Here is a 13537-nt window from a genome sequence, read left to right as displayed (position 1 = left end):
TGTTTCCACTGCTCCAGTGTCCAATGGCGGCAAGCTTTGCACCACTCCAGCCGATGCTTGGCATTGCGCATGGGGATGGAAACCCTAGACTTTTCCACTTCACAAACAGCATTTACAGTTGACTGGGGCAGCTCTAGCAGGGCAGAAATGTTACTTGTTAGAAAGGTGGCATCCTATGACGGTGCCACGTTGAAAGTCACTGAGCTCTTCAGTAAGGCCAATGTTTGACTATGGAGTTTGCGTGGCTGTGTGCTAGATCTTTACACACTTGTCGGAAACGGGTGTGGCTGAAATAGCCAAATCCACTCATTTGAAGGCTGATACACTAAATATACAAAAGTATGTGGATCTTGAAAATGTAAAAACACAAGGACCAACGGTAGATCATCTCTCCTATGTACATTTCTTTTATGGCCATTTGTAAAAGAGACAAAATTGTGCAGTCTGGTATGCTTAATATAAGGAATGTGAAATAATTTATACTTTTGATACTTAAGTATATTTTAGCAATGACATTTAGTTTTGATACTTGGGTATATTTAAATCCAAATACTTGTTTTACTTTAACTAAAGTAGTATTTTACTGGGTGACTTTTACTTGAGTCATTTTCTAATAAGGTACTGTATTTGTACTTTTAGTATGACAATTGGGTACTTTTTCCACCACTGAACAAGTCAGCGACATTGGGGAGTTTTCGAGCATGAACTGCTCGTTTCAGGTCCTGTCATAACATCTCAATCGGGCTTAAGTCTGGACTTTGACTAGGCCATTCCAAAACTTGTTGCTTTTCAGCCATTCTGATGTCTTGATTGTGTGTTTTGGATCATTGTCTTGCTGCATGACCCAGTTGTGATTCGACTTCAGCTCACGAATGGATGGCCTGAAATTTTCCATTAGAATTATCTGATACAGAGCAGAATTCATGGTTCCTTCAATGATGACAAGTCGTTTAAGTCCTGAGGCAGCAAAGCATCCCCCAACCATCACACTACCACCACCATACTTCACTGTTGTTTTGAGGTTCTTACTGTGGAATGGAGTGTTTGGTTTTCGCAGACATAACGGGGCCCATGTTGTCCAAAAAGTTAGTTTTGACTCAACTGTCCATAGAACATTCTTCCAGGAATCTTGACGATCATCCAGGTGCTTTTTGGCAAACTCTAGTCGACTATTTGGACGACATGGGTCCGGTTATGTCTGTCGCAAACACTGCATTCCACAGTAAGAACGTCATACCGGCGGTCAAGAATGTTGGTGGTAGTGTGATGGTGAAATTACTTTTTCACACAGGGGCAATTGGTGTTGCATAATTTTTTTAAATTCAATAAATATCAACATTTCATGTTATTTGTTCACTCCGGTTTCCTTTATCTAATATTAGGTTTTGGTTGAAGATCTGATAACATTCAGTATACATTTTTTTTCTGCAGAAATAGATAAAATCAGAAGGTATATACTTTTCACGGCAGTGTATCACTTGCTGCTTGCTAAGTGGTGAGAGTGCAGGGTTTGATAAGCAGCTTTTAAACTGAACTGGTCCTGAGGTGATCCTCTCACCACCATGATTAGGGCTGCAATATGAAAACCCAATCCAGGTAGCATGAGACAAATTAGTTAGACACAGATCATTGAACTTAAAAAGCTCATCTTTGAAGGTAGATGTTGGACCATGTACTTAACAGTTCAAATAGATCTAAGGAACATGTTCATCTGAAACACAACAGTGAGATCTACATTGCAGGGTTTAAACAGGATTTAAGAGTTAGGTTATTTAGGATCTCCTTGCAGAGACTAGCAGGTATTGTTGACCAGACAGTTGCTCAGAAAAGAGGCTAATGCTCCCAGCTACAAATGGGGCATTAAACTGTTCCTTGCTGTACACCTGGACCTGTTTCATGGGCCCAGATAAAGCCTACTCCTGTATTTCAAACCATGTTCCATAGAGAATCACTGCTTGGTCTATGAAACATCCCCTGAAGTGTTACATTATTCTGTGTCTATATAATGTAAGTACATGTTCTTGCATCTATTTAATATTTCAGAAATCTGGGGTCATATAGTTAATTTGAATGAAAGTCAGGCCTCTGTAAATGGTGTCAAAGTGCACCAGGGGCTAACATCAACACAGTACTTTGAGGCTATACATTTCATCTAAGTAGAATGCACGAGGATGTGTGCACAATAGGGGCTTTTTTTGTGTGTGGTTATTGTATAGATAAATTCCATCTCTCTCTTAGAAAATAATCCACTGGGAAGGTCATTGGGATGGCAGGAGTGTGATGGATGTTAGAAGCACCCAATTAAGCTTTCTGAAAAGAAGTGTATGAGCGCTCTAAGCACTAACTGTAAAAACAGCTGAATCACAAGTCAGAGGTATTCTGCATTATTCATTATGTTTTACAAAGGGTCAGAGTGGCTATAATCCTCATTATAAATATTTTGAGAAGACGATCGGAGGTCACAGGGCTACTTTTTCGATGTTGACACAGTCCATGGGTTTAAGGAGCAAGGCTCAATCAAACATTTTACACACACACACACACACACAGAGATAGAGAGAGAGGATAGAGAGAGAGAGATCTGGAAAGATTAAGATGATAAGGAGGTGGGCCATGGCAAAGTCATACCAAACCCCATCCTGTGTCTGTCACAAACAAGTGGATGCCGAAAATTAACTCTGCCAGGCTTACTAAATGTGACGTTTTTTACAGAGCAAAAAATTACTGAATGTCATGTGCATCCTGATGACTAATTTAAGTGAAACGGGTAGTTGATAATCTTGGAGTGTAAATAACCTATGCATAATTTACGCAGTGCTTGTCAACTACCAGATGGGGGAGTCCACGCCATCTCGAAGTGGTCATATCCCCTCCTTCTCACGGACATTAAACTATAAGCTCATATGCTTCCATACTTCATTTCGAAAGCATGCATGTTTAATAGTTGAAGGATGTTGACGGAGGTCTGATTTTATTATTACCCTTTAGCGCAGGATCACGGAAAAGTCAGATACACAGGCCATCACTTGTCACTGACTGAACTCAAGCTGTCACTTCGAGTCCAATACGCGGTGGAGTCTTTTACATGCGCTGATCTAAATGCTCAGGTAAGGATTTTTTTTAAACAATATTCAGTCAAACGTATTTATCATCTCCAGCAACTCTAACTTTCAACTTATTCGAATGCCGTTTTCTCAGAATTACATGGTTTCTCAGAATAGATTTGTGTGCGTGAATGCATGAGCGCCTTGTGGTGAGGTTGGCTGCCCCTGGTAATGCCAAAGTCAGTAGGCTATTAAGTGAAGGGAACTTGGGAAATATAGTCAAAAAGTAAGTATAGGTGGGGTAGTCATATAGTGTAGGATAGTGAATGTATTTCAATGCTTGAATTGACTCCAAATTCATTCATAAGTCATGTCGAATGGACAAAACAGGATTGTGTATGATGGTGGAATAGCAGGTCTTGTGTACTGTGCCTTCAGAAATGATTCACACCCCTGTTTCTTGCACATTTTTTTGAGTTACAGCCTGAATTTAAAATGTATTAAATTTAGATTTTGTGTCACTGATCTACACACAACACCCCATAATATCAATTTTGATTTTGATTGTAGATTTGTTTTTTATTAATAAAAAATTAAAAGATTAAATGTTTTGAGTGATTAAGTATTCAACCCCTTTCTTATGGCAAGACTCAGGAGTAAAAATGTGCTTAACAAATTAGATAAGTTGCATGAACTCATTCTGTGTTCAATAATAGTGTATAACATGGTTTTTGAATTACTACCCCATCTCTGTACCCCACACATACAATTATCTGTAAGCTCCCTTAATTGAGCAGTGAATTTCAAGCACAGATTCAACCACAAAGACCAGGGAGGTTCTCCAATGCCTTGCAAAGAAGGGAAACGATCATGCATGGTGAAGTTATTAATTAGGCTTTGGATGGTTTATCAATACACCCAGTTACTGCAAAGATACAGGTGTCCTTCCTAACTCAAGTGCCGTAGAGGAAGGAAACTGCTCAATGATTTCCCCACGAGACTAATGGGGATTTTAAAACGGTTACAGAGTTTAATGGTTGTGATATGAGAAAACTGAGAATGGATCAACAACATTGTAGCTACTCCGCAATTATAACCTAAATGACAAAGTGAAAAGAAGGAAGCCTGTACAGAATACAAATATTCCAAAACATGCAACCTGTTTTCAACAAGTCACTTAAGTAATACTGCAAAAAAAAGGGCAAAAAATAATAACTTTTTGTCCTGAATACAAAGCGTTATGCTTGGGGAAAATCCAACACATCACTGGGTACCACTTTTCATATTTTCAAGCATGGTGGTGGCTGCATCATGTTATGGGTATGCTAGTCATCAGCAAGGACGAGGGAGTTTTTTAGGATAAAAATAAATGGAATACAGCTAAGCACAGGTAAAATCTTCTTTCCAACAGACACTGAGAGACAAATTCACCCTTCAGCAAGACAATAACCTGAAACACAAGGCCAAATATACACAGGAGTTGCTTACCAAGATGACATTGAATGTTCCTAAGTGGCCTAGTTACAGTTTTGACCGAAATCGTCTGGAAAATCTATGGCAAGACTTGAAAATGCCTTTTAGCAATGATCAACAACCAACTTGACAGAACTCAAGTAATTTTTAAAAGAATACTGGGTAAATATTGTACAATCGAGGTGTGCAAAGTTCTTAGAGACTTACGCCTAAAGACTCAAAGCTGTAATTGCTTCCTTAGGTGATTTTAACATGTATTGACTCATGGGGGTGAATACTTATCTAATTAATATATATCAGTGTTGTATTTTTCATACATTTAAAAAAAAAAAAAAGGTTAGAAGGTTCTTCCACTTTGACATTACAGAGTATATTGTGTGGATAGTTGAAAAGAAATGACAATGAAATCAATTTTAATACTACTTTGTCAAGATGTGTGAACAATGTTCCCTCTAAACTCCTCCCCCGGGACTGTTGCACAGAAGAAATACTAGCCTGCGCAGAGAAGCACGAGAATGAACTTCACTAAACTTTCTAGTTTCCCTCTACTGTTGGAATTGCCAATATTAGCCACTTTCAATTAAACATACCTAAACAAAGTGAACTATGCAAGACTTAGTATACAAAACTTACTATGCAAGAGATTTTCTTGTAGGCAAATTGCATCGGAGTACGATTCTATTGCATTGACAGGCATGACAGGCAGGCAGACAGACAGGCAGGCAGCCTGTACTCTACAGACCGGTGCAGCATAACCAATCAGAGCTGCAAAAATACCATTGCCATATATGGATCTGTGCCGTTCACTTTGAACTAGACTGTATATACAGCATGAGTGGTCGTGAGTAGATGTGCTTGTTTTGAGATCAAAGAGAGTACTGCATGTAGCCAGCCACCTGTGCACATTTGTTCATATCCTTTTCTAGTTAGTGAGTTATTAACTCAGTTATAGTCTGCAATGGGGGTGTGGTTGCTTCCCACAAGAGCATGTACATTTCTAGACATCTTTGAAAACCAAGTCAGGTAAATAAACTTTTTTTTCTGTCTTAAAGGGGCAGTGTTGTATTTTGAGATGGTCTTGATTAAGCGAAGTAGCCAATAGGCAGAGGGTAGCACAATATGTCTGATTCTCTGTAGTAATGGTATGGGAATAATAATTATCTTTATTTTGTAGTAGTTTCTTGCATCAAACAACACATTTTCAGTCACCTTGTCTGAAGGACAAGTGGATCAACAGGTTAATGTCAAGCCCTGCATATTTTTTCCAAAAGTCTCACGGAATGTAGGCCTACATTGAACACCACACTTTAGCTGCTACTTTAGGCTGAATGACAAAACAGCTATTTTCATGTTAAAATATTTTGGGATGCATTTTCTGCATTGTTTTTGATGGTAGGCACTCTGACAGGCCTACATCATTATCAAATAGCCACAGCAGCCTACTTGACCACTGTTATAACTAACTTTGAAGTTGCACAGAATTTTCACAAGGTTCAAGTTTGCGCTCAGCAGACCTGACATTTGCTCAGTGCCGACATTTATTTTTTAGGGAACATTGGCTGGGAATACTTTTTAAAGGACTGTATGTCAAAATATACTGTGTGTGGCTGATCGTTGATTCCAAATTAGACTCCGGGTTAATTCTTCTTTTCTTTCTCTCTTTTCAATGAAAAGGACAATGTGTTGTGGTGTAATGACAGTCCACTGTGATCTTCTCATCATAGATAATCTGTTGCAGTCAACACTCGTTTTAATGCAACACATATCAAGTCATCCACCGTGGTAATTGGGTTGAGGTCTGTTGGACGTACAGATGTTTTATTATTGTCAGACTTCTCCTTATGTATAATAATGTGTGTCATGGTGGTCAATGGTGATGCACAGAGGTTGTGAGTGGGTGCAGTGAATGCTTTGATAATAGAGAATCTCTAGTCTAATATCTATCACTGTCACCTAGATAGAGAGGTGTTGTTGAAATACCCCTTAGCCCTTACCTACACTCCCCCCTCTCATCTGCAAATGCTTGCCTTTGAAGCCATGATGCCCCATCTGTCATATGTGAGCTAAGAGTCCATAATGCTCTGTTCCTCTCCAATGCAGAGTTCTCCTCTCACAGGCTCCAAGGGGACAGGAGGAGGAGCAGGTGGGTTGCAGCCAGTACGATCAATCAGCATTAAATATTCAGCCTTGGAATTTACACATAATTTAACCGCAACCCTCTTTATTAGAAAAGCAAAAATGGAAGCTAGTTGATAAATGTGTTTGTTGTTGATGAGAGAATAAGCAAGCTGTGAAATGCAAGGCATGTCTTGATTTGAAAATGTCTCAGAATATTACCTGTTTATTATGATGAAATTGTAGCCTGGGTACCAGAGTTTGGCATGGCAATTCCATGAGAAGTTGGCAAGAAAGCAGAACAGACTGACACCATGGCTAATGGAGTTGTGCTTATGTTAGAATAGCCTTTCTATCATAATGCAAAATACAACACAGACGTTTTTTATTTTTTTATTTTGCAAAATATGAGTAAACATGAGTAAAGCAAGAAGGAAAGTCAGGTGCTAGTATCTTATCCTCTTTACTATATTACAAGTGATGTTAGAGTGCAGTACATGGCAAAGATATGCCCAGCAACTTTCTCCCTTGATGGAATCACTTGTTTAAACACCAAGCACATGATTTGAATATCTGTAATCCAAGCTCAGATGAACAGGCCAAATGAATTTGTTGGCACTCTCTTGCCACCACGTCAGATTTTCTCACAAAAGGTCAAAGCTGTTTGCCGTTCGGCTTAAAACACTTTGATAAAAGTGTGAAGCCAAAGTTTTTTGAGGTGTTCGTCTGGATGCTCTGGTCCTCGGCAGTACACTGGTCAATCTGGTATCCAGTCAGAGAAGGATAAACAAGTTCAAAAACCTTCTCAACCCTCCAAACTGTTACTTTTATCTTAGTGAAGTTTCATTTTAATACCTGGCTTATGATTAACAACACTCTTTCAGCATATTGCCTGAAGAAATTGCCAAAGCTCCATGGCCTTAAGTCTGTGAACTATGAGGCAATGGAATGAAAAGCACAGCTCCCTCATACAAGAACACTAAACAGTGAATAATTAATAACCTTGCTCCCAATTCCAGGAAAACAATAGTGTTGTATAGGAAAAGGTGCACTCATTTAACAGAAAAAAATGATCCTGCCAGCTTGAACAAATTGTGGAATGTACAAGATTCCTTTGTTGTTGCGTTTGTTCTTCTCCTTTTCTCTTTACGAGCAGCCATAGCTTTACATTTCAGAAATGAAAGTGTTGATGTGTGTGTGTGCGTGCGTGCGTGTGCGTGTGCATACGTGTGTGCGTGCCTGCGTGCACGTGTGTGTGTGTGCACTTCTTAGATGAATTAGAAATCCATTGAATAACCCACTTTTACCTGATGGCTGCAAGGAGGGACGTTGAGTGGAGAAGTGGTGCAAATATGCAGAAAGCTATTTGGACAGGCGTCCTCTTGGCTGTCAGCTTCGATTAAGAGGCGAGGTGTCATCTCTGTAACACAGCTGAGTGCAGATGGCAGTGAGGAAAAGATGGCTCACTGATTTAAACAATGATTAATGAACAGAGATGGAAAACAAATTGCATTGGACTATTGGAAGCAGGGAATTGTTTTTATGGAAATGTTAATTGTGTCTGCCAGGCCGTTACTGGGCGAGGGGGAGGAGTGGCTGGGTGAGGGCAACAACAGATCCACGGGGATCTGATATGAAGTCTACTACCCTCCCTGCACTGATTATCAGTGTTCCTCACTCAGTATGCACTGTCAATACCACAAAACTGGCTACAATACTTCCAACTAGATATTGTGAAAACCAAACAAGGTATTATATGATGAATCCCATGAAGAATAAGTTAGGGTCAATAATAATGGCAGTATAAATGACATCACTGTGACAAAACATCATCTTGACGTTGTTAATATAAGCTTTCCTTATGTACTGCTTATGAATGGTTTATTTATGGGTTATGAATGTGTTATGAAGTCTTTATATAGCTAGGTATTCAACTGATGTGCTACTGAGTACTGTCTTTACAGTACTGCTCCACTCAGCATTAGCTCTAATAATAAGTGGTTATAAAGGATGACAGAAAGCGCTCTGTTCTATTTGTAATTATTGCAGGCGGTGCAGCTGCAGTACTTAGGGAGATGATGATAATTATTTTGCCAATTTTTTGTGTGGGTGATTATTTAAGAGCATCATCCACTCATCAGAGTAATCAGGGTAGAGTGATTAGTGAAAATCCAACAGCTGCCTCATTAAACTATTGGCTTTATTGGCGACACATAGTGACAGATCTAGCTGCCTCATAGGACCGGGAGAGAAAAACTTCACCTTATGAACTCAAAGGTGACAGGTAGTTTAGACTGGAGATTATGTGTGACCAAAGATGCACACAAAAAAATCCTCTGCATAAAATGAGCCTCACTATTTTTCAATGTACAAAGGTTGACCGAAGACTAAGGGTCATTGTCACGGTGAACTGAAGGCATAGAAAAGTTTATGAAATCTGGAAATGTGCTGGTTACATCTACTCTACTTAACCACAGTGCAATGTGTTTATACTCCACAGTGAATGTGGAGCTTCATAGCTAAATGTGCCGACCACAATCCCTAAAACAACACCAAATGATGTCCTTGGGAAATCAGTGATCGCAGATATTTACCTGCCCGTGTGTTCAGATTTTATTGTGATCTTTCTAATGCAGAAATGATCACAATAAAGTGAAATGGAAACTTGTAGTATTGCGTACATGTAGTAATGTAATGCAGCAGGAGGGTACATGTAGTAATGTTTGCTACAATAAAGGCTAATTCTCTGAGCCCAGATGTTCCCTGAGCACAAGCAGCACAACACAAGAGATCCTACTGGGTTGATGAGCTCAATCAGTGAAATGATGAAAAGATGATTTGGTCCCTGTAATTACAGTATGTAAACTACTTAGCCAGGATTGCAAAGGAAGTCATTTTTCTAATTAAGACTGCTACCCATTGTCTAATGGTTGATGTTTTTTTCTTCTAGGAAAGAGAGAGAGAGCAAGACCGAGAGAGACCATATGAGTCCTTATGATGGGTCTGTGTGCTGTACTGTTTGGAAAGAAAGAGCATCATCGAACAAACAGAGCAAGATGGCTGCCAAATGAAGGTTCTATTGAATTACCAGCACACTTAATGTGCCGTGGATTAGCTCCTTTGTTTGTCAGTTTTCTGTCGATGCCATAGCCTTAATGAGATAAGTGGCATTACCGTAGGCCTGCTGTGATTTTGTGATGACTCGGTTAATTACTTTTGCTCTAGTGCTTCTGAGTGTCGCTGCGTAAACTGGAAATGAAGAGTTTCATTCCAAAACGCTACATATCCATTTTTCAGAAATGTCGGTGAATTAGCTTTTATTGTTTAAAGAAATTAGGAAAGAGATTGGTGTTTTTTTTCACTATCTAAGCATGGCATGTGGTTCAATGACAGTGTATTTGTTTAAAATATATCACTTGATGGTTTCATTTCAGAAAAACAAATAATCATGTTTATTTTTGCAAAATGCTATGTATCTGCCCCACTCTCAGAGAAATACACCACATTACCCAAAGTATGTGGACTCGTCGAACAACTCATTCTGAAACCATGGAGTCCACCCCTTTGCTGCTATAACAGCCTCCACTCTTCTGGGAAGGCTTTTCACGAGACGTCGGAACATTGCTGCGGGGACTTGCTTCCATTCCGCCATAAGAGCATTAGTGAGGTCGGGCACTGATGTTGGGCAATTAGGCCTGGCTCGCAGTCGGCATTCCAATTCAATCCAAAGGTGTTCAATGAGGCTGAGGTCAGGGCTCTGTACAGGCCAGTCAAGTTCTTCCACACAGATCTCAACAAACCATTGTCATGTTGAAACAGGAAAGGGCCTTCCCCAAACTGTTGCCTCAAAGTTGGAAGCACAGAATCATCTAGAATGTCATTGTATGCTGTAGCGTTAAGATTTCCCCCCACTACAAAGAAGGGAACTAGCCCGAACCATGAAAAACAGCCCCAGACCATTATTCCTCCTCCACCAAACTTTACAATTGCCACAATGCATTCGGGCAGGTAGCGTTCTCCTGGCATCCGTCAAACCCAGACTTGTCTGTCGGACTACCAGATAGTGAAGTGTGATTCCTCACTCCAGAGAACTCATTTCCTCTGCTCCAGAGTCCAATGGCGGCGAGCTTTACACTACTACAGGCGACACTTGGCATTGCGCATGGTGATCTTAGGCTTGTGTGCGGCTGCTTGGCCATGGAAACCCATTTCATGAAGCTCCCAATTAACAATTATTGTGCTGACGTTGCTTCCAGAGGAAGTTTGGAACTCGGTAGTGAGTGTTACAACCAAGGACAGACAATTTTTACGCACTCTGCGCTTCAGCACTCAGCGGTCCTGTTCTGTGAACCTGTGTGGCATACCACTTCATGGCTGAGCCATTGTTGCTCCTAGACGTTTCCACTTCACAATACTAGCACTTACATTTGGCAGCTCTAGCAGGGCAGAAATTTGACAAACTGACTTGTTGGAATGGTGGCATCTTATGACGGTGCCATGTTGAAAGTCACTGTGCTCTTCAGTTGCCATTATACTGCCAGTGTTTGTCTATGGAGATTGCATGGCTGTGTGCTCGATTTTATACACCTGTCAGCAACATGTGTGGCTGAAAATTATTCCACAGATTTTAATATATTGTGTTTATATAGTTTGGGGAATCCTCCTAGGTTTTACACCTACAAAAGTTGCATAATAACAAATGTCTTTATAAGTAACTGTGCAAATGATACATTTATCAATATTTAATGTTTGGAAAAAAATGTTCAATACATTAATATGAGATCTGTACGTAAAACATTTACATTTGACATGTTAGTCATTGATCAGATGCTTTTATCCAGAGCGACTTACAGTTAGTGCATTCATCTTTAGATAGCTAGGTGAGACAACCACATATCACAGTCACATATATAGGATAAGAACATACATAGCGTTTTGCAAAAAAACTATTTTCATACACATCTAAAATCTATTCATTAAAAATCAGAGAAAAATTATATTTTACACACACATAAGCAATCATTTCTGATGAAAAGGCACAAATGTGAAAAAAATTGGTGGATATAGTATTTAGGAAATATAGTCTTCAAATATACATTTCCTTCTTGGGGAAAGGGGATATGCATTCAACTGAAATGTGTCTTCCACATTTAACCCAACCCCTCTGAATCAGAGAGGTGGGGGCTGCCATAATCAACATCCACGTCTTCAGTGAACAGTGGGTTAACTGCCTTACTCAGGGGCAGAACAACAGATTTTTACATTGTCAGCTCGGGGATTCAATCCAGCAACCTTTTGGTTACTGGCCCAACGCTCTAACCACTAGGCTACCTGCCGCCCGGGTCTTATGGTGCTCTGTAGTATGTATCACAACAGATGACAAATCACTGCCAAGTAAGACATAATTATAGTAAATCAGAACGTTTAAAGTATAAGATAAGGTACTGACTCAGGGCCGTGCACGGATCTTTCAGGGAGCAGGAACTCAGAAGGAAAAAAGGGCACCCAGCGTCATGTTGGTGAACATGAAGGATTTGGCCGTGTTCTGGAGCTATGCTATTCTGAGCTGTGTTAGAGATGGTTGGAGAGGGCTGTTCCCCTGCAGAGTCTAACCATCTGAAGAGTCTAACCATCTGAAGAGGACGACCCCATGCAGATACACACTGATCCACTGCTCAGGTGAAAGACATCCCCTCCCTGTCTGTCTCAGTGTTAACACTTCCTGTAATTTGAGCCAGAGCTTTGTTTCTGTCCAGAATGAACAGTTGGTCTGTGCAAACAAGGGCAACTGTTTACATGTTAGTGATTTGATATCACTGTGTGTTTGTCACTGTGTGTGTGTGTTTCCTGATGGAGCTGTTTACACATGCCTTATGTGTGCATACATTGAGTAAAAGCCATGTTAAACAGGCCTTTGTGAACGTACTGTATGTGTACCTCAAATTACACAGTGTGAAGACAGATCACCATGATCCTTGTCTCATTGTCTTGCATTGTTGTGAATGAAGGCATTTCCCTTTGCCTCCTTTGTTTGACATATCGTTTACTAGAATAGGCTGTCTAATTTGGATATTTCCCAAAAGACTGGTGAAGATACTGCATGCACAACAAGCGTATACCCAGTCTTCTCTATTACTCACGTGCTCTTTCTGTGCGCTGTAGTGGTGCAGTAATGAATGGGACTGGTTAGGCCATTTTGTCTCAGTCAGGGTTTTTGGGGGCCTACAGTGAAGCTTCTATAGGGTTTCATTAATGCCCCTGTCAGAAGAGCTGTGAGTATCTTCTGTCTCGGGCTAGGCCATGGTGGTCAGCTGTAGGCCTATCCTCTGCTTTAGTAAAGGGTCTTTATCCACAGTTTGACAATCCACAGGCTGGGTGGGGTGGATAGGCAAAAACTGAAAAATTGGGCGTGCAAAATTATTCAGCCCCCTTAAGTTAATACTTTGTAGCGCCACCTTTTGCTGCGATTACAGCTGTAAGTCGCTTGGGGTATGTCTCTATCAGTTTTGCACATCGAGAGACTGACATTTTTTCCCATTCCTCCTTGCAAAACAGCTCGAGCTCAGTGAGGTTGGATGGAGAGCATTTGTGAACAGCAGTTTTCAGTTCTTTCCACAGATTCTCGATTGGATTCAGGTCTGGACTTTGACTTGGCCATTCTAACACCTGGATATGTTTATTTTTGAACCATTCCATTCCATTGTAGATTTTGCTTTATGTTTTGGATCATTGTCTTTTTGGAAGACAAATCTCCATCCCAGTCTCAGGTCTTTTGCAGACTCCATCAGGTTTTCTTCCAGAATGGTCCTGTATTTGGCTCCATCCATCTTCCCATCAATTTTAACCATCTTCCCTGTCCCTGCTGAAGAAAAGCAGGCCCAAACCATGATGCTGCCACCACCATG

The 13537-nt window shown here is 40.3% G+C and overlaps 1 protein-coding gene across 1 annotated transcript in view; it reads left to right on the top strand.

Moving 5' to 3' along the window:
• The first annotated feature begins 2824 nt into the window (after window positions 1–2824).
• LOC110532313 (uncharacterized) overlaps window positions 2825–13537 on the top strand; it is a 44935-nt gene continuing 34222 nt past the window's right edge. The window contains exon 1 of the mRNA XM_090231125.1: window positions 2825–3107. The gene's annotated coding sequence lies outside the window, so the exon portion shown is untranslated. The remainder of the gene's footprint in view (window positions 3108–13537) is intronic.

This window comes from Oncorhynchus mykiss, chromosome 1, assembly GCF_057628025.1.
Source record: "Oncorhynchus mykiss isolate SJ-2025 chromosome 1, ASM5762802v1, whole genome shotgun sequence".
Taxonomy (NCBI): domain Eukaryota; kingdom Metazoa; phylum Chordata; class Actinopteri; order Salmoniformes; family Salmonidae; genus Oncorhynchus; species Oncorhynchus mykiss.
Note: the sequence above shows the minus strand (reverse complement) of the source record. Positions and strands in the feature narration are given on the sequence as shown.